This window comes from Zootoca vivipara, chromosome 1 (assembly GCF_965207765.1).
Source record: "Zootoca vivipara chromosome 1, rZooViv2.hap1.1, whole genome shotgun sequence".
In the NCBI taxonomy this organism is placed as follows: Eukaryota; Metazoa; Chordata; class Lepidosauria; order Squamata; family Lacertidae; genus Zootoca; species Zootoca vivipara.
The window spans coordinates 97,688,523-97,703,826 of NC_142582.1; the positions used below are offsets into that span (position 1 = coordinate 97,688,523).

The 15,304-nt window shown below is 39.5% G+C and overlaps 1 protein-coding gene across 3 annotated transcripts in view; it reads right to left on the reverse strand.

Annotated features, from left to right (window-relative positions):
• STXBP6 (syntaxin binding protein 6) overlaps positions 1-15,304 on the reverse strand; it is a 93,975-nt gene that overhangs the window by 9,536 nt on the left and 69,135 nt on the right. The gene's annotated exons all lie outside the window — the stretch shown is intronic.

Consider the following 15,304-nt stretch of genomic DNA (forward strand, 5'->3'; position numbering starts at 1 on the left):
TAAAACACACACATGAAAGCAAACCACCCCCCCAAAACAGGTAAATCGTCCCAAACCAAAACACACTCTTTTTCTCCCTGCTCACACGACATGTTAGGAGGGTTGTCCGATGTCAGGGACTACAGGTCTACAATGACTAGCAGTGACTCTCCTGTGCTTTATCCAGCACCATTTTTTAGCTCTACCTGGAAATGCCATGGATTGAACCTGAGACTTTCTGCAGGGGCCCCACCACTGAGTTAATGCTCTCCAACCTATGAGACTCACGAGTGGAGTTCTACTCACAGAACAGAGCTTTACCATCTTTTCCTGGAATAAACAGAGACATTCTATACATGTCTGGATGAGAAGTAAGTCCAACTGAGTTGGACAGGACTTACTCCCAGGTACAGTACTTGGTATAGGATTCTAGCCTAAGTCTCAAAATAAAAAATAAAACAAGTGCTCGTGTTTCCAAATACCTTTTTTAAAGCTGAAACAAAACTGATGAAAAATATCACTTTATGAAGCTGAGAATGGTACATGTTCTTTTTATTCTCAGCTCACGTCTTTGTGTAAATAGCTCCTACGGTATGACATAAAATATAGAATTCCTACATAGGGATCAATTGCTTGATGCTCATACATTCCATACCTGTAGTGTTATAAAGTATTTAGTCTTGAAAATATATTATTAAGTGTTTGCATTGCTTATGGTCTAACTATGCAATGAATTTAGAAATTGACCACACTTTTCTGAGAAAGGCCATGCTCTTGCCTTTCTCAGCAAATCTCTATCTCTCTTTGTAGTTTTAAAAGAAGAATCAACTGATTTTGTCAGCAGGAAGCAATTATTATTATTATTATTATTATTATTATTATTATTATTATTATTAGACCCAATTCTATTGCTTGTGCATGACTGTCTCAGCAAGTTGGTTCTGGATGACTGTTTCATTTGTAAAACAAACACGTTTGGTTTGATCAGGAGTTTGGCACTACTATAAAAACAAGTTTGAGAACTGGTGTCTCATTTCAAAGTGAGTACAATCTGCTATTAAACCAAAAGTTCACTCATTAGCAAATCAGATCTGTTTATTGCCTTGCAACTGGTTCTTGAACATTTCAGCTCTCACCCTATCAATTCACTTCCAAAGAGTAGGAAGTTAGTGTCCATTTCTTTGCTCCTATAATGTCCCAGATTGGAATTCTTATTGTAAATAAAGTGAGCTATCAATCATTAAATTTCTGTAGCAGAAATGGTATTTCAAAATGAAGTGTGGAAAGGGATGTTTCTTAAGGTCTTTGAATTTTATAAGCATTTTTGCAGTTGCAAAAAATATGGTCTCGGCAATGATTTCAGCAACCAAGAATTCCAAGTTTTTCAATGCACAAAGCAAGAACAGAGTTTACCCGTGAAGGCAGAATTAACCTGTCTCTTTGATTTCTGTGTTTTTAACAGCTGCATAGCAGGCAAAAATTCAAGAGATAAAGCTTTCTACCAAACAGCAAAGTGATGATGGCTGATGGTTTAATAAGCGGTTTAATAAATATTTAATAAATATTTGAAATCTTAACTTACAGCTCTAGTAAATACCTAATTAACTGTAAGAGGGCTCACATATTTGGCTGTCTCTAAATTCTGCCCATCTTTTATCAACTGATTGCATAACATGAATGATGGAATAAGCTTCACTTGAGGAAGTGGTTCGTGGCCAGAGCATAAGCCTGATAGTTTCTGGTTTTATACTTCCTAAACGCAACACACTGGAACTAAACTGAAGGGTTTGTTCTAGCTATAGGGGCTGAAATTATTTTCAACAGTCTTGCATAGCTCAAATCACAATATTTATGACATTGCAGTTACTCTGCTAATGGCTTAAGGCAGATGAGCAATCACATTTTAGGAAAAATGGTGTCAAATTCATAGGCAGTGTAGCACGTACTGATATGACATAGCTTACTTTGATGTAATGAAGTTTCAATCCAGCACAGATGATCAGGACAGATAGAGACATTGACATATAATTTAATTCAAATTTAGTCCTGAAAAACATGGTGTTAGATTAAGAATGTACATTATATTGCTAAGCAGAAGGGGTGGAAAGAGAGCTACAGAGTTGTACAAATCAGTCTTCTGTGCTGTGGTTATACTTAAAGATGGGCCAAACTGTAACTTCGAACCATAGTTCTTAACTAAGAAACAGATAAGTAGTTTTTAAAACAAAGATAAGCGCTACAGATAAGAAAAAGCTGATCTGCATGAATCTACACAAGCATAATTAAAACTTCTTGTATTTGGCAAAGTCATTTTAATGTTTATGCACCAACGGATGTAACAGTCTATCACAGTAGGTTATTTGCTTTGTAATGCAAATTGGATTAATCATTTCCTACACATTTTTAAGTTCTTATACATGAACTTTAAAACTCTCACAATCTACTAGTACTAGGATATTATGAAACCTTCTGTTTTGTTTAATAAACAGCTACACTGACCATGTTCACACATTACAAAAAGCCACAGCTTATAAGCCATGGTTTATTTAACTAATGTTAAAGTTGATCATCTAACATTAAGCCAGGGTTTATAAACTTTTCTTAACGTTAACCATAGCTTAGTATTATGTGTGAACTTGGACCTCCCTCCTTAACTATGGTTAAGGATCTGTCACTGCTCCAAAGCTACAAGTGTAGAACAGGTTAAAATTCAACAGTGGAGGAGAAAGAAACTGTTCTGTGATGTACAAACCATGGTTTGAGTGATTGTGTGTGAGATACCTTGGTTTTAATGATGGTTTATTAACTAACTTAGCATTAGCCATTGCTTAATGTTACATGCAGACGAGAACAATAAGGCACACAATCCATCAAGAGCTTAGAAAGAGATGCAAGTCTTGGTGAAACAAGTGTACACTCTTCTGAAATGTGTTTTTTTAAAGGAAAATAAAGTGCTTGCTATAAGCCAGGCTTCCTCAACCTCGGCCCTCCAGATGTTTTGAGACTACAATTCCCATCATACCTGACTACTGGTCCTGCTAGCTAGGGAGCATGGGAGTTGTAGGGCAAAAACATCTGGGGGGCCGAGGTTGAGGAAGCCTGCTATAAGCTATGGGCTCTTTAGCACATAGGGTAAGACTTAACAGCTTAATATTATAAAAGTGAAAGTGGCAACCCAGTGTACAGTTAGGCTGATTGATTCCCATTGATTTGAGAGATTTAAGCAGTATAACTGTGTACAGGAGAGCAGCCAATGAGACATACATGAATTGAGAGATAAATGCTAACTGAGTTAAGTGGAACGGGAGAATTGTATGACGTATTACATGAAATGTGAAATTAGCTTGACAGAAACAAACCATATACTGCTTTTTAGCTTTTCCAAATAACTGAACTTACATGATCGATATAAAAGGTTGTATATTGTCTCCCTGCTTATTTAACTTATATGCAAAATTCATCATGCGAAAGGCTGGACTAGATGAATCCCAAGCCGGAATTAAGATTGCCGGAAGAAATATCAACAACCTCAGATGTGCAGATGACACAACCTTGATGGCAGAAAGTGAGGAGGAATTAAAGAACCTTTAATGAGGGTGAAAGAGGAGAGCGCAAAATATGGTCTGAAGCTCAACATCAAAAAAACCAAGATCATGGCCACTGGTCCCATCACCTCCTGGCAAATAGAAGGGGAAGAAATGGAGGCAGTGAGAGATTTTACTTTCTTGGGCTCCTTGATCACTGCAGATGGTGACAGCAGTCACAAAATTAAAAGACGCCTGCTTCTTGGGAGAAAAGCAATGACAAACCTAGACAGCATCTTAAAAAGCAGAGACATCACCTTGCCTACAAAGGTCCGTATAGTTAAAGCTATGGTTTCCCCAGTAGTGATGTATGGAAGTGAGAGCTGGACCATAAAGAAGGCTGATCGCCGAAGAATTGATGCTTTTGAATTATGGTGCTGGAGGAGACTCTTGAGAGTCCCATGGACTGCAAGAAGATCAAACCTATCCATTCTTAAGGAAATCAGCCCTGAGTGCTCACTGGAAGGACAGATCGTGAAGCTGAGGCTCCAATACTTTGGCCACCTCATGAGAAGAGAAGAATCCTTGGAAAAGACCTTGATGTTGGGAAAGATGGAGGGCACTAGGAGAAGGGGACGACAGAGGACGAGATGGTTGGACAGTGTTCTCGAAGCTACGAACATGAGTTTGACCAAACTGCGGGAGGCAGTGGAAGACAGGAGTGCCTGGCATGCTATGGTCCATGGGGTCACGAAGAGTCGGACACGACTAAACGACTAAACAACAACAAATGATCGATATAGATTCTATTTTCATCCTTTGTTGTTGTTTTCATCCTAGTTATTCATTTATATACTGTATCTGGTAACATGCATCTAACAGTTGCTAACAGTCAGATAATGTCCTTAATAGACAGAACTGTGCGTACAGAGTGAAAGACAACAAGGAGAAACATGAAAGTGTGTCATTAAATCTTAACTTATTTAATCAATGCTCCAAGTGTGTTTATGGTTTTTAAAGAAAAGTTTTTTGTTATTTACCCAATGCTGCCTGTACCTTGTGTGTGGATCATACGAGAGTAAGCTATCCTGAAGTAGTTTGGTTATCCCTAGGTTCCTATACAGCACATCATTCAACAAAACTACATCTGTTAATATGGCAGCTTTTGAAATTGTAACTGTTAATCTATGCATATTGAAATGTGTTATCTGGCAAGCTAAGGTACAACTAACAGCCAGGGTATATTCAGAAAAATGCCAAGCCATGTACCCATTCTATGCAACCCCCATGCAAAACGGTCATTGCATATACAGTATTAATTTTGTTAAAGGTTAAATAAATTTTATTAAACAGGTAAGCAAATAAATTATGCATTAATAAGGACATATAATATGGCCTAATATAAGGACATATAATATGGCCTATTATTTGATTAGTAATGCTCAACTAGAGCCATTTAAACCACAATGGCTGTATTCCTAATTCATTCTACCTCCATAATGTGGACTCAACCGACAAGTCTTCCACAGTGCCGCCATTCTCTCATTAATTCTGCACTAGGTATCAAGTAGCCCAAGCTAAGTAGTACAAACAAGAAAGGCTACAGGGAGGTTTCTCTTTTTCTCCACTGCACACATTTCAGAGACGATTTAAGAGCAGAGGTGCTTCAGTATTGCCTGCACTGAACAGTCATGTAGCATAGCAGCAAATCCCACAAAATCACGCACAACTGAAACCACACTGTAGCTGTCTCAGCTTTCTGTCTTCCTTGCAGTGGAACAGGGGGGACTATGTCACGGGCAGTAACTTGGAAAGAGCTGCTACAGTGCTGGGTCATGACATTTAAAGCATTAAACCATTAATTTAATTAACATTACCCCTCAATAATGTAAAGAGAACATAGGACTTTCATTTATAAGCTTGTTTACCTTTGCAACAAACTTGTAAGGAAGGTAGATCATGGAAGGCAGGTTAATTCCAATTTTTTTAGGTTGGAGGTAGAAGCTGAATGACAAGTGGTAGTGTCCACCTAACAGATCTGTACTTGAGCAGGCATTTAAACTCAGGTCTGAGTCCTACATGAGTCAACCAGACAACAAAGGCTCACTCAGCTGATCAGGCAGTTTAGAGAGGACCTGCAAAAAGTGCACACCTGCCTCTCACAATGAACCTAAGCCTTGGAGACTGGGCTGGAGAGGGTGAGAGCAACACACCCAACACATATGCCCAAGATGGCATTTCACTAGCTATGCCATATTCCTCTCCTCATCAACAGGGACTGAAATTACGAAACAGATTTACAAACCATGGTTTTATGGTAATAATAATCACTAAAGGTTTATTACATTTATTAAGTGGACATCTCAGTGGTGTTCTTGTCCATTGCCAGAAAGTAATTACCGTACTAATATTCTAAGCACCAAATGTATTGCCTGGGCATTTTCGTTATGTGGTTAGCAATTCCAATATTAGAATTCTGGCTCCTAGATTATTTATTGTCAAAATAAGGATCTGGTCAACAAATAATCGGAATAAACTAAAAGAAACCAATTATTCAGGACAGCTTTGTCAGTAATAGCTCTGAAAAAAATGCAGTGTATGTGTCTCTTTTTTCCTTTTTCATTAGTATGTTATGTGTTTTTGTGTTTTTATATTGTAAACCGCCCTATGATCTTCAAAAGGACACAGTAGGAATGGTTCTGAGTTCAGGGTGTTGCCAATAGCTATCTAAACTACAGTGAAAAAGATACTAGAGAGAGACTGAATCAATGAAGGACAGAGACAAGAATAATAAGAGCTTAAAAACCTTTACTGAATAAATCTGAAGAAGGTTAAAGAAAGATGCAGCAATAGCATTGAAGGAACAAAATATGATAAAAACAAGGTTAAATGTATTCCTCACAGATGAAAGATTTACAAGACTAAGATGAATAAAAACTGAATAAAGTCCATATGAATAAATCCTAACAGATAGCTCCTTAATCAGAGAAATGGGTGTTTGTACCCACTTATGAAGGAAACAAAGGACTGGACTCTGCATAGACCTGTGGCCACTAGATAACTGAAGACATTATTTCAACATTTCAATATTTTCTAAGTTTGTCTCCTCACCTTCCTGGAGAAATAACATGTTACTTTTCTTAAGAATAAAAACACACAAATCCCCCATATCCAAAACCAATTAGGCAAAATAAACAAAGGAGGCCAACAGGTTGAAATGACAGACTGAACAGATGGATGGGGCATAAAACAACAACAATATCATGAACCCGAATAATACCATCATCCAACCAAGTCCTGCACTCTCATTTCATGCCAGTGCTTTATTATTTGCCCCAATTATAAACTTCACAGAGCATTCCTGGTCAAAAATTCATGAGAGGTTGAAACAGCTGTGGCAAAGAAGTTGGGAGAGAAAGCACTGGCTAGCTCAGTAAACACTATTTATTTTCTAACCTCTCACTTCTTGCCCGTAGCATTTCACAGTAGAAACATTCATGCCAATATCCCTATTCAGACATCTACTAGTTTGGTTAAACAAACACATTTTGGAGGGAGGGAGAAAGAGTGTGCTGCCCTCTATCCCATCTCCACCCATGAGTTCAAGAGGGACTAATAGGGGAAGTCTCCTGTGAACATGGAGACTTCTGAGTGGCTCAGAACCAATGCGATTTTTATAGAAAAAGAAGTGCCAGAGCTCACCATGAACACCTCCCTTGTTCTTCTATAATGGCAATGGAGCCCACCTGGGAGGTGCATCTGTTGAGTTCCAGCAAAAACGTCCTGCTCAGAATTCTGGAAAATCAGAGTTCATGGAAAATCACATGAGAAATCTCCATGAGTACAAGAGGCTTCCCCCATTGCACAGACGTCTTTGAAAACATGGAGGGCAACAGAGCCACGGCTAAGCCAGCATGCTTCTATCTGCTCTCCTGCCCGCAGGTATTTGCTTAACCAGGAAAGGAAATGCCTGAATTGAGATAATGGAGGCACAGGTTGCCAGGATACCATGTATGTGCAGTCCTTGGCTCCAGACTGTTTCTGAGATTTGGGGGGGTGGCCCTGCTCCTGTCTCCACCTGTTTTGGTTTCCAGAGATTCCACACACAACATGTCCACAATATGGCAACTGATAGCACTTCTTAGCTCTAACAATGAGGCAACAGCTATATTTAGGTTATTCATTTTGGTTCATTAAGTTAGTAAGTGGAAGAAAACCAAAAACATGGTATACTGCCTAACCACTTTCTAACAAGGTGCTTTTCTGTGCTACTGAGAAGAGCAATGAAGCTTATGAACTCTGGCATGCAAAAATATTAGCTTCTGACAATGAAGCTTCAGTGGGATGCATTGCTTAGCATTGCTAGATGCATTCAGTGGGATGCATTGCTAGAGCAAACTAAGTTGAAATTAACATACCAATTCGCTTGGTGAAATCGCCTTGACCCTCATCAGCTAAGCTTCTCAAATGTCTGAATTAAAGAAGCAGTGCTATATGAACACTTTAACCTCCTTGAATATCAGAGGATAAGGTGGTTTTACAATTAACATGAAAGCAAATTTTGCTGAGAAACTGTTTCTGTGTAGACCTATGCAACAGCTCCCCTATGAGATACCGTGTTTCTCACATTTTAAGACACCGTCTTATATTTATTTTTCCTCCAAAAAACACAGCACGGCTTATTTTCAGGGGATGTCTTATTTTTTTTGGTCAAGCTTTTTTTATTTTTTACTGGTATTAAGATTTCAGCCAGATGGGCAGGGTGTAAGTAAGTAAAGTAATAAATTAAAATCAAAATAATTACTACTACTACTACTACTACTACTACTACCCTGTTTCTCATATTTTAAGACATACCCATTAAATAAGCCATAGCAGGATTTTTAAGCATTCAACGAATATAAGCCATACCCCGAAAATAAGACATAGTGATAGGCGCAGCAGCAATGCCGGCCGCGGCAGGAGGAGGAGGAAAAAAATAAGACATCCCTTGAAAATAAGCCATAGTGTGTTTTTTTGAGGAAAAAATAAATATAAGACGTGTCTTATAATATGAGAAACACGGTACTACTACAAGGTGTACCTTGTGCTGTGAGAAGTGGCAGAAGTCTGGTCCCACTCCCTGGCCACTGGAGTTCCTCTTAATGTGATTTATCTGCGAACGAAACTAGAACTTGCTAGCCCTGCAGTGAAGCAGTGCGAAATGGGCTGTTTCAGGCAATACTTTGTAAAGGTAAGCAGATCTTGAATTCTTCAGTTTGGGGAATGCCTCTTCTACAATGGCCCCTGCTGGGGTGATGTGGCAACTCAAGCAAGTGTGCAAAGCAGTAGGGTATCCACTGTGAGACATGCAGGCATTTATCATGTTGCACCAATATTGCACTGCTTTATTGGTACAGAAAGTTAGTGTAGATGAATACCAGCCAGGAAACCCTCCAACATGCATTGCTTGCATGCTGAATGCATAGGCAAAAATCCCTTTAAATAAGATGCCAGGCTATGTTGAATCCTAGGTGGCGTTATATGCCTACTGAAACATTTGATCGCCTCATTTTTAACATGGTAGCTATCACTATCAAACACAAACATACTGTATTAGGTTACTTACAGTGGAAACCGCATGTTCCAGTGGAAGTTAAAATTAAGGCAGATTATAGGGGTTTCGATACCTCTTCTCACCCAGTAAACTGATTATGATATTTTAAAAGTATTTATAGTAATAACAAAACAAAAAAAAAAGTCTGCTGGTAACGTGTTATTGTTGGGGTTCGTCTGTCTCGAGAGACAATGGAGTGCTCCCCCAAGGGTGAAGTCAAACTGCTGTGTTAGAAACAACGAAGTCATCTCTCCGGGATGCAAGCCTGGGAAGTGTGTATGGAGGTCCTGGGAGAGAGTTAATTTCCATGGCTGCATGTCACATTAAACTACAACAAATTGGGAGGAGCGGCAGTCTCACTCTGCTTCTATCACATGAATGGGATAGGAACTTCAAGATCTGCTTTCGGTTTCTTTGCATGTTGGTCTGCCTGGATCAGAATACACCAAGACTCATGCAAGAATAGCAGAATAAATTTTCCGTTCTTTTTTTAAAAAAACAAAAACAAAATGTGTGTGTATGCACTTTTGAAAGTTCTGATGAATTTAAAATCCAAAAGGATTTTTAAAATATGTGTTTTGCGAAACTATCACCATCACCATGTGGGCTATTTATAGGATGCTTTGCTAATATAAGCCAATACTTGGCTGGTGAAAAGCAAATGACTCATTAACTATCACAGTGGCAAAATATCCTCCAAGGAAATAGAATTGGATAATCCATTAGTAACTCCAGCCAGCTGTCCGGGATAAAAAGGTTACAGGAAGCAAAGTATGTGTGCTTTTTCAATTCTCTGAGTCTAAGCCAGTGAGTTCTTGCAATTTAGTAGGAAAACTGACGTTCTCCTGGGAACAGGAAGCAGAGTGAGCAGCCCACTGCAGAATCCCAGTTACCACCTCCCAGTTCTTTGCAGTCCTAGTCTTTGCCTGCAGGTGTCAGTAACTATGTTCTTTAGGAGCTCACATGCTAGCTACCTTTACTGAAACAATCCAAGTGTAAATAGGAAATTGGGTCAAACTCTATGCAACTTCTGATTGGGATTCCTCTTTCTCTTTTTAATGAACAGCAGTCACAGGTTCCCTAATCTGAATATCAAGATCATGAAGCTGGAAGGTGGGTGTTAATCCACATTCTGTTTTCTACCCCCAAAACCACCTGTATTCAACAAGCAATTTGTTGCAACGTACGCTGGAGAGAAAAAAGAACCAGTTCAGGGAAATAAATTTGCACTCCAGATCTGCCCAACGTGATTTACATTGATCGGGCAACAGCTGTAAGTTATTCTGGAAAGGGACCTTTACTTATATCAAACATTAGCTATTCTCAGAGTAAAGGTAAAGGGACCCCTGACCATTAGGTCCAGTCGTGGACGACTCTGGGGTTGTGGCGCTCATTTCGCATTACTGGCCAAGGAAGCCGGCATACAGCTCAGGGTCTTGTGGCCAGCATGACTAAGCCGCTTCTGGCGAACCAGAGCAGTGCATGGAAACGCCGTTTACCTTCCCGCCGGAGCGGTACCTATCTACTTTCACTGCGTGCTTTCGAACTGCTAGGTGGGCAGGAGCTGGGACTGAGCAACAGGAGCTCACCCTGTCGCGGGTATTTGAACCGCCGACCTTCCGATTGGCAAGCCCTAGGCTCAGTGGTTTAATCCACAGCGCTACCCGCATCCCCTATTCTCAGAGTACACCTACTGAAATTAATAGACATGGATAAGGTACATTGATTTCAATGGTTCTACTTTGAGTAGAGTTTTGTGGGATACAACACCTTGGGAAGAAGCTTCGTTGAACTAAGTTGGATTTACATCTGCCTATAAACACTTAGGATTGTTGCTTTGGATGCTTTCTAGGGAAATGTATATTTTGGAAACGTCAAGGGATTTGTTATGTTCAGAAACTGAGGGCCCCAAATAATAATTAAAAGTAGGTATTTTACTGTAGAACATCAGTTCAGAAAGAATTAAAGGCTCTTGACTTTCGTTACAGACTGTAACAGTGGCATTTCCAAATTTGAGGGATTCATCACAGAATATGCTGATAGTGTATTTTGGATATAAAACCCTCTTCTACAAGAGCGGAAAATTACTAGCGATGCTGTGCCAGTTCTTGGACCTTAGGGAAAGCTATGCAAAATAATGCTGAAATAGCAGCGCATAAAACTATAAGTTACTGGAGAAAATATTGTTGAATGAGAACCTTTCTTACCATCTACAATTTAATGACAGTCTCCTCAAATGAGCTATAACATCCTTCCACAATAAACCAGCTTCTAAGAATATAGCACAGATATCAGCTTTCTTAGAACAGAAGTAGGCTAACGTAAAATGATTGATTACACCAATTTGACCTAAAGTTAGCCAGTACGGTACAAAAATAATAATCAAGTAATCAGCACTAGTATCACGCTTTTAGCTTAAATAACCATGACCATAACAGTCCATAAATGCAATCTTTTCTTCAGAGACACACAAAAGCTTAATGATTTGCTCATTTCTGAGTTAAAAATGATGACAGGAATGTACTCAGATAGGAATAAGTAACCTGAACCTACTATGGGATGAAATACTGCAAATAATGAAAAAGCTGCTAACTTTCCTGTCTTGCTGTATTCTCACCAACTACCTATATGGTAGATGTGCCAATAGAAAAATATCTTGAACAGCAACCAGCAAAGGTATTGCTTTAACAGCAATCCATATGCACCTTGGGAATAATCACCAATGTTATCCAGTTTCACAATGCCCTAAAACAGTGGTTCCCAACAGGTGGTCCGCGGACCCCCAGAGGGGTCCGCAAGATGCTATTAGAATAAAAAATATATTAAATATATTTTGTATGATAACAGATTTTTTGTTTTGGCCGCTTCCTGCATGAGCAGAGTCTAGCGCAAAACTAGAATTAGATAGAGGCAGTAGTTCTGCTGTATGCCGTTAGGTGGCGCTTTACAAACACTACTGTTTTGCAAAGAGGCAGTGCGCACATTCTACTAACGCTCACCTCCCCAAGATGCTTTGCGCGCGTCGGCTTCATTTGTGCGCTACTGCGCAGGTACCCTGTCTTCTCCATTCCCCTCCCTCCTCCCTGGCGCGCGCTGCCTCTTTGCAAAACAGTAGTGTTTGTAAACAAACCTAATATTTCAGAAATAATGGACTCAAAGGACAGATTTAACTCATCTCATTAAGAACTGAAAATTAAAACTAACTGTATACTGATGGAGTACTCTGTTGTAACTGTAAAAAACATATAAATATAAAATATAAAAAGACTCTTAATTTGGCTCTCACTTTTTAATTTTAGGATTAGGAATTAATGGGGGTCCTTGTCACAATAGCGGCTTGATGAGGGGTCCTTGAGAAAATTTTGTTGGGAACCCCTGCCCTAAAATGTAAGCAGCAAGAGGGAAGCCACAATGTTGATGTCAAAAATGCATGATGAGATATCCAACCACATCGTACTCAGGGTAGACCCACAGAAATCAATACTTAAGTGGATCTACTGGATAGCACCATTATTTGACATACTTCAAATAAGTTTTAATTTCTATTTTGCAGCAACTCCCTTAGCACAATTTCCAACATTTTAGGCAATGTTCAAAACTAGGATGAAATGCTTTCTTGACAGCTAAGCAACAACCTACAACAATTTGGGCAGATAACAAATTTGCTCTTTTTTAAAATGATCAATGCTCCATTGCAGAGGAAAAGTCACATTTTAAAAGGCATTTCAAGCAGAGATGCACCTTCCTCAACACCAAGCCTCAGTCAAAAAAAAAAGAAAATAGCTGCTTTACTACAGAAATTTCCTAAACCAGAAAATGTTGCTTTTGCACCCAGCAATTGTAAGCAAAGTCTGTGAAATCTTAACTTGTTGGTGCCATGAGAAATGTCTTGGCAGGGCCTCTTGAGCCTGCAATGCTCACAACTTAATGGTCCATCTATTTAGGGATTTATATAGCACTTCAATTTGTCAAGTGCTTTATATCATAAGTCACAGCATCCCTATTGCAGATAGTGAGTTGAGGCTGACAAACTGTGGCTTTGCCAGGGCCACTCAGTAAATCAATATGTGCACTGGGATGGTTTCCAAAGGTCTACACACCAGGTAATGGCTCATTAAATAAGAAGGCTGCCTTCTCATTTCCTAATTTAAAAACAATGTATCTGCACATGCATACCATTTCTAGGCAAAATATGCGCATTCATACAATAAGGGACATTAAAAAAGAATTTGAGGAGCACATTGCTAAAACCAAGAAGGCTAACTGTGGCAAGCTCCCTTAGTAAAGGAGGGAGCGAGGTCACGTTACTGGGCCTGAGTGGTTTAAACTTAGACACTCCTATCAGAAACAAATCTGAATTAAGAGATTCTGTGCCTGTGGAACTGTTTACTACAATTCAGCAACAAGGACTCTTATTGTTGTGGGTGTCCTATGACCATTTATTTCCTGAACTGGGGAAAAAATAAAGATGAGGGCATGAGGGAAACAAAACTGTAAAGCACTCTATGAGGGATAAAGCTTAGTGGTTTTGCTAGCAAAGGTACAGTACTTAGTTATACAGATGTAATTAAGAACTTTACTTATTTCCAATAAATCAAATTGCTCCTAAAAACATCTCTAGTCCCATTCAAGGATCTCTTCGGTTCCAGAGTTAAACCAATGTGTCCTGCCTAACAAACCTCTAATCCCCCAGCTGCTTCTCTAGCCAGGCACCATTGGCCCTTTAAACCGTCAAATTCTACCTTTTTACTCTCTACCCATTCCTGATCTGTTGTTTCACCACTCTGCCATGACTGAATACAGGGTCTGTCCGTCACATCACCTACGTAAAAAAATATTTAAATACATTAGTACAGGCTTCCTCAACCTCGGCCCTCCAGATGTTCTGAGACTACAATTCCCATCATCCCTGACCGCTGGTCCTGCTAGCTAGGGATCATGGGAGTTGTAGGCCCAAAACATCTGGAGGGCCAAGGTTGAGGAAGCCTGCATTAGTAGCAGGACACTGGCTAGGGAAGCAGCTGAAACTCTGGATGATAAGGGAGTCAAATATGTGCTAGAAGAGGATACAGAGAGCAGAAAAGCTGAATGAATTCTGTCTTCTCAGTACAAGTTAAAGGGCAAATCCCTGTGCCTCAGCTTTCAACATAATTTCTTAAAACCTTCCTATACATTCTACCACCCCATTTTTTACCATTCCCTCCCATTTCTTTATCAATTTTCCACTGAATCTAATGTAAGATTATGGAAAAGAACAAAAGACAATGTTTAAGAAGTATGCATTGCAGTTCTGAGACTGATATTGCCCATATTATGTTACATGCCAAAAGCATTGTAAGAGGAAATGAGAAGGCACAAAAGATCCTGCTCCAGAATGATGTCACTAAAGGCTAATTTCTCAATGTAGATGCCAATGCTACTTCCTCGTGTTTGAAGCTCCAGCTTGCATTTGTGCCCATGGCCTTTCACTTGAGCAAGGAAGAAGGCATGAAGGGGACTAGACCTTTGGTGGATCTAGTACTTGCCCTGGATAGTTTGCATCAAGTGAAACCCAGGAAGCCAATTATTTAGAATAATTCAATCCAACCATCCTTTCCCTTTGCTTCCCACAATAAGCATTAAGAAGTTCTTTAACAGAGAACTTGTATACAAAAATGACTATAAATAAAAGGCTAACCATAGCAGTACCACCACCACCACCAAATATTCCTAATTTTTCTGGTCACATGGATTTAAAGAAGCATTTCCTATTGATAATACAGTGGTACCTCGGTTCTCGAATGTAATCCGTTCCGGAAGTCTTTTTGAGTTCTGAAACGTTCGAAAACTGAACACTGGAAGCGGAAGCCTCAAAACGGCAGCCACGTTTCCTGTTCGACTTTGGAGACGCGTTCAAAAACTGAGGCATTTACTTCCGGGTTTTCGGTGTTTGAGTTCCAAAAGGTTCAACTATGGAGGTGTTTGAAAACCGAGGTACCACTGTACCTTTAACAAGAAGAAGCAAACTATATAATGCATTATGAAGTATGTCATTTTGTATCTCTGAAGTTCAGTTGATCTTAAATTACAAGCAGCTCTGGAGCAGTTTTCAATTGTGCTGTCAGATTCTCTTTGGTGACCGGGAGACAACATATAAGAAGTAAACTTGGTGCAGAAGTTTATGGGTAGCATGTTTTTCTCCAGCTGCTTTAAATACTTCAATGGC